This window comes from Limulus polyphemus, unplaced genomic scaffold (assembly GCF_000517525.1).
Source record: "Limulus polyphemus unplaced genomic scaffold, Limulus_polyphemus-2.1.2 Scaffold232, whole genome shotgun sequence".
NCBI lineage: Eukaryota > Metazoa > Arthropoda > Merostomata > Xiphosura > Limulidae > Limulus > Limulus polyphemus.
Genome location: NW_013665842.1, coordinates 462,677 through 473,939, shown reverse-complemented (window position 1 = coordinate 473,939; position 11,263 = coordinate 462,677). Strand labels below are relative to the sequence as shown.

General features: G+C 33.7%; 1 protein-coding gene and 1 long non-coding RNA gene across 2 annotated transcripts in view; both read right to left on the bottom strand.

The window, feature by feature from the left end:
* LOC106478611 (nephrin-like) overlaps positions 1-3,346 on the bottom strand; it is a 147,246-nt gene extending 143,900 nt beyond the window's left edge. Inside the window, exon 1 of the mRNA XM_022382231.1 lies at positions 3,324-3,346. The gene's annotated coding sequence lies outside the window, so the exon portion shown is untranslated. The remainder of the gene's footprint in view (positions 1-3,323) is intronic.
* Positions 3,347-5,678: 2,332 nt separating this feature from the next.
* The window catches only part of LOC111085087, a 20,964-nt gene continuing 15,379 nt past the window's right edge, over positions 5,679-11,263 (bottom strand). Inside the window, exon 4 of the long non-coding RNA XR_002609947.1 lies at positions 5,679-6,350. This is a non-coding gene — a long non-coding RNA (uncharacterized LOC111085087). The remainder of the gene's footprint in view (positions 6,351-11,263) is intronic.

Genomic DNA, 11,263 nt, shown 5'->3' with positions numbered 1-11,263 from the left:
TTCTTACTAATGAACAGAACTGGTTTAAGTTTCTAGATTTTGATTATTGTACTCTATCTGAAGTTAAATTTTTCTTTTTCTTACTATTGGACAGTACTGGTTTAAGTTTCTAGATTTTTATTATTGTATCCTGTCTGAAGTTAATTTTTTCATCCTCTTACTAATAGACAGAACTGGTTTAAGTTTCTAGATTTTTATTATTGTATCCTGTCTGAAGTTAATTTTTTCATCCTCTTACTAATAGACAGAACTGGTTTAAGTTTCTAGATTTTTGATTATTGTACCCTGTCTGAAGTAAATTTGTTTCTTTTTCTTACTAATGAACAGAACTGGTTTAAGTTTCTAGATTTTGATTATTGTATCCTGTCTGAAGTCATTTTTTCTTTTTCTTACTAATGGGACTTCAGACAGGATACAATAATCAAAATCTAGAAACTTAAACCAGTTCTGTAATAATCAAAATCTAGAAACTTAAACCAGTTCTGTTCATTAGTAAGAAGAAGAAAGAAATTGTTCAAAACTTATATATAGCTATGAAAATCCACACTTTCCCCTATATATATTTGAAACTTCTGTTTTCGTAGGGTAATTTGCCATATGATAAATTATTTCACGTTATTGACATTTGAAGTTTTAAAATGCTGCTTTGCACAAGTTTTAAATTATCTATACAGTATGTGTTTACAGAATTATTGGTTGCTGGTTTCCACTTATTTTGCGAACTGAATAAATATATATTATTTGATCTTTTTTTTAAAAAAACTCCCTCTCTTTTGAGCCCGGCATGGCCAGGTGGTTAGGGCGCTCGACTCGCAATCTGAGGGTCGTGAATTCGAATCCCCGTCCCACCAAAAATGCTCGCCTTTTCAGCCGTGGGGGCGTTATAATGTGTCGGTCAATCCCACTATTCATTGGTAAAAGAGTAACCCACGAGTTAGCGGTGGGGGGTGATGACTAGCTGTCTTTTTTTTCTAACCTTTCGCTGCTAAATTATGGACGGCTAGTGTGGATAGCGTGTAGCTTTGCTCGAAATTAAAAACAAACAAACAAACTTAACGTAAAGTATTTCATTACAGTGTATTTCAATTCCAAACACATTATTGAACTTGCACGTGTAAAAGGTTATTCATGGGAGATTTAACATTTCGAACCTTGCAAAGAAATAAGTAATCAGAATTTTTGCAAGTTTACAGAAAACAACAACAACAACAACAAACTCGGAATAATGAATTGAAACATTACGAAACTCTATTGCCTGTGTTATTTCAATTTTTTTTTTTTTGTAGTAAAAGTGGCAATATCGCTTACTGGACTTTTTAATATATCCGTCTAATGGTCTAAAAATACCGTACGTTCATACGTGTTAGGAATGAACAATGACATGAATTTTATTCAGACAAGCTCTTTGTATTATGTAAGTTGGGCGTTTTTGTGTCATTTATTAAGCAAATCATCGTTATGTAAGTAACATTATTTCGATAAACACCATCGAAAGTGCCCCTCCTATCCACCCCTGGATCGGGATTTAGATCTTTTGCGACCTGGGAGGGTCAGGTTCTAGTAGACCTCTTCCTCCATACTGTACTGTTATTATATTATATTATCTTCTTGAGTTTGGGTTTTGGTTGGCTGGTTTGATTTTTTGAATTCTATTATAACTTTCCTTATAAATTATAACAACATGTTGTCAAGCTGTATATCTGTGTGGTCTTATGTTTTGCTTGGTATTTGTGTTCTGTCATGTTTGTGGTAGTAAGAGTAATTATTATAACGCTAAAATTCGGGTTTCAAAACCGAACAAAAACGAACAAACAAATCACCGTGAGCATCAAAAATAATCATTTTATCTTCTAAGAAAAGAAACAAATATATATCTTGTAAGCTCTCATTCCTTTGATAGAACATTTTAAGTCCAATACTGAATGAGGGGAAAAAATTGCATTTATTCAGCAGAATACATCAAAAGTATAAAACTGTCAACAATTTAGGTAAATTAGAAGCATCGTCCTCGAGAATGTTGTTTGAGGTTATAAAAATAACTACTTTCCGGGATAAGTTGTTCAAATGGTATTATTAACAACCAGATATACACTCTTAACTTATGAATGTATTAAAACTCTCATCGGAAACGGCGTTGATTTCTCAAGAGATTGTTCTAGCATATCAACGTATAGGTGATTTCAAAGCGAAACTATTTCAATGAGTCATTAAAACACGTACTTCTTTCCTATAAATTCGAAGTTAAAATTGGAACTTTGCTTTGACCCTAACGTTTTCAGCAAAGTTAGTTAAATAAACTTTTAATGACTTCTAAAGAATTTTAATCTATTCACTTATGAAACGGATTCATAAAAAACAAAACAAAAAACTGGTTAATTAAAGTTTGGTATCAATGAAATGACTCATATATCACGATATCATTTTAGGGACTGTTTCAAAAGAGTCATAACTGGCTGAGGCTTGCATATATTTTAATTATCTTCATTTTTATGTACTTACTTTGATTGCCTATGTAGTACCCCTGTAATAGTTCAGTTCCAAATGTGACTGACCATTCTCTGCATATACTGCGATCAAAATGTGAAAAAAAGACCCAAACACGACGGTTATTTGTAACTGAATGCAATCTTAACCAGCGAGAGACAATTAAACAGTGGGTCAAAAAACTGGTATGGCCAGGTAACGCCATCCTGCTAATGGGAATCTGGTGTTTCTATTAGGGTGTTTATATATATTGTTGTTTTATATATTTGCGTTTGTCAGAGTAAATTGTTTTATAGCGAGAACTGCATAAGCCTCATGTTAAACACGCTGTATTTGTGAACCGATAAATATTGACTTTAACTTCTACCAAATACTTATAGTTCAAACTACTTTATAATGAGCAAAATACAAGAGTAATTGGTTGTGATTTTAATGTAACTCTTTCAAATTTATTATGACCGAAATCAATCAAGGCCAGCATTGTTTTTCCTTAACTATATATATAGTAACTGAGGTTAGTTGTACCATTTTCATCTTTTAGTCAATATATTTTATTTTCAAAATATTATCGACTTTTTTCGATCTTCTTTGAATTTAAGTGTATCAGAAGTTTTCATGTCTATTTACTGAATAGAAGTCAAAGAGAAGAATAGTTGAATAATAATAATGTTTACCAGTAATTATTTAAGTTAGCAAGCATGACATAATAGCGTCTAATTAAGGTTAGAGATATTAATTATGTATCTTCCATTCACAATTTTATCATTCTTTTACTAACTGAAGAGGTTGTCTGAAGTTCTAAAAGGTTCATTATCGAATTCCGTAACTCGTATCTCAACTGATGATTAAGGTAATTCCAAGTCTTGTGTTAGCTGTCCACCCTAGAGTGTAAGCGTGCTGAATAGCCTAATCTGACTTCAGGAAAAACAGCCACTTGAGGCGTGGCGACAAGAGAACTGATGAAAGGTCTCGAAAGGGCGGGTCCTAATCCCACTAAGAATCAAAACCATGAAAGAAAATTAGTTTTAGCAAAGCATGTCAGAAGAAAACTATTTGAACGAGCAGTGATCTATGAGATTGAAGACATTTCAGGGTAGAGAGCACGTGGATATGTTTTTTTTCTTTTTTGCATTTAAACAAAAAAATAGAAATGTAAAAAAAAAACACTATTTTCCAATAAGTTTTTTTTTGCTATCTAAAATTGATAAGCTCCTCCCTCTCACTGTGACTCAGCGGTAAGTCTGAAGGCTTATAACACTAAAAACCGAGTTTCGATACTCGTAAGGGTACAGCAGAAAATGTTCATTGTGTAGCTTTGTGCTTAACAACAAAAGAATAAGAAATATTAACCCGACTTTTATAATCCTTACGCGATATGAATGAAAAATGGAATTTCGTTCAATACGACTTATCCACACTGCGGGAATACTGTTTTCACACAAGCTAACTCAAGATGTTTTCATCTGGACTTTATCAGTTTTGACTGACTATCTCCCAAGTATCAATCGATTAACTCATAAGAAATATATTTCGAGGTCACACCGAAAGTCGACCACTTTCGTTATAGTGGAAATCAATGGAGATTTTGAGAAAAGGTCAGAGAAAATTGAGATAGAAAGAGGATCTTGGCATTTAGACATAAGTGTCTGAGACCGAGGAATCTTTTGGTGTATATTTTAGGAAACACGTCCTAATCTGTAGCATGACATTACAACAAATGATTTTGAAAAGTTGAGCTTTATAAGTCATACGATGCTCTAGATTGTCACCAGCTTTAAATGATAATCCTTAGAAGCCTCAGCTTTTATTACATGTCACTCCTCGAGTAAGCCTAAAACTAGTTGAAGGTAGACTAAAACTTATGGTTACTGTAAAAAGATATACAGTTTTGAAAACCTTTATTCGACAAATTGAATTGTTCTGTACTTATTTTGATAAAGATAAAACTGCGTGTATACGTTTGTGCTTAAGCCCAAAACTACACAGCTGGCTATAAGTACTCAGGCTTACCGTTGAGCCACTAGATGGAAGGAGGGGGGGAGAAAGAAACCGACTTAAAGCATTTATTATAGGAAACACCCAAATAGCAATGGCAATAAGGCTACAAACGTTTTGCTGATAAAATCCAACACCAAATTTGAGCTTGGAAAGGATTGTTAACCTTAAGCTGTATTGTAAGTATTAACCTACCTGGCTAACAGTGTTTGATTTCGTATTAATGTGTAGCTATTAGTTTTCTCTTAAACTATATGTCGAATTAAAGTAGTGTCACAAACTTTTATGTGTTATCTAGTGATCTTAGAGCTTAATATAATGGGCATTACCCCTACTGAGATCATAAATTAGTTTAATTTAATGCGTATTAACCTCTACTTAAGTCCTAAGTGAGCATAACTTAATGCACATTACCCTCTACTTAAGTCATAAATGAGCTTAATCTAATGCACATTACCCTCTTAGTGTTGTCGTAAATGAGTTTAATCTAATGCACATTACCCTCTTACTGTTGTCGTAAATGAGCTCAATGTAATTACAGAAGAAAACCTTATACACGTTTTTATTTATTTTTCTATTAATTTGTTTATTAATTTTATCAATTTAATGATAAGTTTATATAGAACTTAAGCAATAAACCTTTAACACTATTTTGGAAAAGTAAAAGAAAAAAAAGCTCTGTTTTACGTAAAGTTGCAGTCACACTGATTGTTCTCGGAAGATTCTAATGTTAATTAACGTTATTTGGAATTACACCGGAAATAAAATATGTTATTACAGAAATTTTTAGGTTGTATTGTGATTAAATACTCCCCAAATGTTTAAAAAAAATTAAATGTCAAATACGTTCTTGGAGAAACGTTATCTCTGTGCTTTACATAAAAAGCAAAGTTCAGCCTTTACACAAGTTTCGTTTCAGGAGACAATAAAACAGTTTATTGCTTGTGTTCTGGGGGATCTTCAAACAAATTCCCAATATTCGTTTTCATAAGTCACTGTTTTAGGATAAAAGTTTCGTGTCGATTGGTCAACTACAAACTCTGTTGGCACAACTATAATAAAAGATACATCAAAAAAGACTTTTCTTAATTTTTAAACATTTTAATTGCAGTATCAACAGTCAACAGTTTCTTTTAAAAGATAAAAGAAAAACTCTAAGTATTTTTTACCACTTGCATATCCATGAACGTGCTGTTGAACAGCTGCTATAAACCAGTTTAACAACTTGTTTACTCACTGCTTTATTTGTTTGTTGGTTTTTTATGGTAATTCAATAAACATTTAATGCAAAATCGAAGCTTTGCATGTTTTTAACTGGAAGCTCAACAGCCTTTATTTGTCGTTATATCATATACATCTAAACAATGAACAGTTTGAAGATCTTGGTGACGTGACATGAGAGTGAAAACGGAACATAAGACGCATATTCATCTTATAAAAAATAAAAGATAATTCTGGATTACAAGTACGTTTTTCAGAGTATGCTTAGAAATTCGTGCATATCCAAAAATATGTTCATCTGTAACTCTGTTATCAGTTACCAGAGTTTGTTCAGAAAATGAGATAAATGACGGTATTCACCGTTTCTTTTTATAGCGTTTTGACAACACAAGAAGAATCACCATGATCGTTGGATACCATTAATGGACTAATGTTCGGTAAAACAAAATTGATCCGACAGTAATTCAAGATTGTGAGTGATACTTTGTCTACAGTGACATATTACGAATAATGCCCCCACGCCTACTTATTTCGTTTTCCAGTCATTCAAACTCTAGCTTGTAATAGATTATCATGAGCACCAGGGTGTGGACTACCTCTCCCGTTAAGAACAACCAAACTGATTTCTCTTGTTAAATCTCATTGAACCACTTCAGTCAGTTAAGGAATTATTTCTCTGTAAAATAATTGAACAGACTGGTACATATTAAATCGCAACTTAAACCAGTTCTGTCCATTAGTAAGAAAAAGAAAAATAACTTCAGAGAGGATACTTACAGTTATTGTATTACTAGCCCTAAAAAAGCCGCAATGGCGAAACGTTGGTTGAAATTCATATATATATACACATATATATATATATATATATATATTAGCAGTAGTAGAAAAGGTCGTTTTTTTCCTAACTCAATTGTCAAAATGTTTGAATAATAGAGTTCTATAAATTGCAAAAAAAATATCAAATGAAATAACATAACACAAACAGTGTAATTGGTTTGTCTTCGCCAAAAGCTTTAATTTCCTACTGGAATTATGGGGTATTGTATATATAGTTCACAGAGTAACAATTCGTTTTATTTTCAATTTACATTTAACTGAAAGTTGACGAGGTTTATTTAAATAAGTACGAAATAATTTCCTTTTTTCAAAATTCCTCAGGTACTTGACTGTTTTTTTTTTATTATTATTGGACTTTCTGGAAGTGCAAAGTAATTAAAGATCTAAAACTTGTGCATTACTATGCAACCAGGTTTAAGTGTTGCTTGCAATAAATAAATAAATTATGCTTGACGATACCAAGTCCATAATTCCTAAAATTTTTATAATACTACTGTTAAGTCAGACCCTCCATTCATAATTGTATAATGGTTATAGAAATATGGGTAAAAGTATATACCTTTAGTTTTATTTTAATGGATTGGAATGAAGTGTTGATCATATTGGAAAATTATGACGTATGTTCTCGAAAAAAAATTATATACAAGTAGATATTATTACTTCTTTCATTAAATGTACCCCGGTAGCTCAGCTTGGAGGCTTATGACGCTATAATTATTGGATCGATCACTGCGAAGAGTGAAGTGCAGATATTCCATCGTGTAGCTTTCCACTTATATAACAGCAACAACATGGCACGAGTAAAATTTCCGCCGTGGCATGGCTTAGTGGTTGAGGCACACGACTAGCAATCTAATCCATGGGTCGAGGGATCGAAACCCATCACCGAACATGCTCGCCTTTTCATCCGTGGTGGTGTTATAATTTGGTTGGTTATCAGTCCCTTTATTATTTGTTAAAGAGTAACCCAACAGTTGACGGTGGGTGATGTTGACTACCTGCCTTCCCTATAGACTATCACTTGAAAACTAGGCACGACCAGCGTACATAATAGGCCTCGAGTAGCTTTGCGAGAAAATTTAACAAACATTACAATTTCTTTTAAGACGGTTCTGCCATCTGTTAAACATTTTGGAAAGCACAGGTGCTTTTCATCTGAAATCATATCGATTAGAGACGAAAATCTTATTCAAAATATAACTAACGCTTTCCGACTTTTCACTGCACACTAACGCAATATAATTTGTATCCATAATTAATTCTTCACATTGCTTCCAAAAGTTTCCTTAGAGAATAATTTATTTAAATTGTTTCATTAAAGTGTCTGCTCATTTCAAGTCTTTGTGTTATTCGCACAAATTATGTTAAATACCACCAGGGGAAAGAAGAGAGCCATATCTATAAAATTTGGGAAGTAAGCACACATGAATAGATATCTGCTCTGCAGTCTTTCGAAATTAAACAGGAAGGAAAGAAGTAAAAAAAGAGGACTCGTCAACAGCAGTACCTGAATTATTATTAGTTGGAATTTGGTCGTCACGTACGAAAAATTATAAAAAGTAGACAACCCAAAACACGTAAACATGGAAAAGTAAAAAAGTGGCACATTCTATTCTGTGTCACAAGGAAAGCGGATCTGCAAAAGCAACGTTAAACAAGTAAGAACAGTAAGCTAAAACAAAAATCTACAACCCATGCAAACCAAAGAACCAACGACGAAAAATGTTGGTGGCTGTGACTCTTTATAGTAACGAACATGGAAAAGATTGCACTGAGGAAAATGTGTTAGGACAGACTTACACTTCATCGAAAGTAACTTGTCAGAAGTAATATAACTCATAAACATAAACACAGCATCCACGGATATGTTTATCAAACGCCATTTTCTGAAGCCGAGGAGGAGGAAAGAGAGGGGAAAAAGCAGAAAAGTAACAGGATATTCTAAAAGGCATGTCGGGGGAGTTTCGACTGGAGCGATACACTGTCATGATTACTTAAACATTGAAAAGGAGACAAGCATACGAAAATAAATCAAAAACCTGTCATTCCCTTTCCATGAATAAATGAACTATCTATAGTATTTTTCAGAGTTTTCACAACGTAAAATGAAGAAGACTAGCATAACCCAAAAAACGGGGGTGTCCTCGAGATTACCCTAATCTTCACAATGATATTAGGCCTGTTTTCCCAATCAAAAAAGAAATAGTATAAAACATGCGTAAAAACCAGCAAAGACTCCTCCTTGCCTTGTAGCGCAGAAATGAGTCCCTCAAAAAAGTTTTATGTCGTATTTTTGATTTCGAAGTATTTTCCACGCTTGTTCTAAAATAAAAATAAAATAAGAAGAAAGAGGTTAGCTCGGACATTTGTTTCATTTTGCTTTCTGTTACACAACCAGCAAAACGCCTAAGAAACGTAAGAAGTCTACAGTTTAAATATTTAACTCCGACATTTTTCTGAAATGTGCTACCTTTCTCTTTGGCAACTTTAAAAAAAATTGCTTTAAAAAGGGAGTCAACCAAGAATCCTTAGTGACCTCTTAACTGTATGGTTTTTTCATTACTTTATTTTATGCAATTGCACTCGGACAAAACGAGAATCATACATGAGATAAACTCCTGAAAAGCTATCCTCAGTAATCTATCAAAAAAAACATCAGTTAGCCTTTCTCTCAACTTTCTCTCAGCCGTAAGTGATTTCAGTCATGTTTTGTCTCGAATGTCAGTCGGCACCTCTTGTATGAACTGGCAAACCAAATATTAGTAAACTGCATATGGTACATCTACTGGTGATATTTCTCTTGGGATATATCGAGCAGAGATTGTCAACATTTTCATTCGATTTCTTTGTCCTGTTATTATTGTTGTTTTGTTCTGTTTGAAAACAATAGTTAAGGAGTTTTTTTCAGCTGACTTATTTTTTCTTCCCGATTTCGTATGATCATACCAGTCCATTTTCAGCACGGTAGAAAATCCATAAAGTCGCAAAATGCGTTGGCTGGCCATACCCTAGCGGTTAGGGTACCAACATGTGAAGACAAAGGTCTACGTTTCGCGTCCTGTTGCCTCGGAATTGCGCATTGCACTTTTAGGCTGTGTGTGTGTTATAAAAGTAACGGTCAGATCCTACTATTCGATTAGGGTAGCCAAACAGCTCTTAGTGGGTGCTTTTGACTAATAACCTCTTTCAAATTAGGGACAGCTATCACAACCAACCCTTATGTAGCTTCTCAAGAATATCAGAAATAAGCAAATACTTAATTGACAAACAGGGGTCGTTTACTTATATTGCGGATGATAGTTTGTTTTGTCCAAGAGTCCGAGCAACCATACTGTCAGTTTGGAAGCAGTTTATACATTCTAATAACGGCACTTTGAAACTTGTTTACAATAGCCTATTATGAGTGACTGAATTCTGTTCGTCCGATAGATCTCCAAAAAAAGTGAAATCCAAATGTTCTCTCCGAAGTCTAACATGGTTAAAATAATTTTGAGCACTTTATCTTCTGTGATTCATTTCAAAGTAACAAATGAGATAATATTATGTGAGACAATTATGCATTTTAGATCAAATAACTGACCTTTACATGCCTGATTTACATAACACTTAACTGGAGCTGATTGGCATTATTTTATAATAATTATTTTGCTTTTTCCAGGTTATAACATTACAAGTTTCAATTATCTGGTTTTGTTCAAAATACTTCTAACATTTTCGCATAATGATCTCCTTAAGGAAAAACATATACTTTACTTCAACCTCAATTTAAATAATATCATACAAATGAAAAATATATATACTAACGTTAACGAACTTATATAACTTGTAGTTCGACCCCTTATAATGATTGAGAATGATTAAATATGTACAGTAGCTCGACAGAATATAACTTGATTCTAAGTTGCATGATGTGTTTAACACCGAGAAATACGAGAAGGCCCTAAAAGGGAAATGTGTTCTATTCCTAATAATAACATAGAACAAAAATTATATAAAAAAATAACATCAAGCAAGTTAATAAAAATAAAATACCATATTGATAAAAGGCAGTAGCTAAGTTTGTGACACTGGCAGCCTCTGTGTCCCGTAATTGAGGTCGTTGTCAGTTACGGTTTCAGCTGCTGGTTTTCTTTGCACCTGTTTGCATTCAGTGTTGAGTGCAACAGTTAGAAATGCAATGTATGCTATATAAATTGTTTTTCATGTTGTGATCATGGGCTTCGCCGGAGGATGGGGAGGTCGTTTCTGAAAGTAATATTACTTACAGGCCTAAGTGAGCCGTCAGCCATTAGCAGTTCATTGCAAAGTTCATGTCCGTTTCGCGTCGATAATTTTGCATAAGTGGAAATTGTACTGCAATGTAACTGTACAACAAACCCCCTGCGACACGCAGTTGATCCCCGACAAGTTCCCCTTGCGAAACGCAATTGACACCTGACAAACCCCCTTGCAACGTCCATGATAATAGACATTCATAACAAAAACAAAACATAAAGACAAAAACAAAATTTGTGAGAGTGAAAAGATACACGACAATGCTAGTGATGATAACATTTCAACAAAGGTACCCCTGCTACTTGCAACATTACATAGCACTTCTGTCTGGTAGTTCAACAAAGGTACCCCTGCTACTTGCAACATTACATAGCACTTCTGTCTGGTAGTTCAACAAAGGTACCCCTGCTACTTGCAACATTACATAGCACTTCGTCTGGTAGTTCAACAA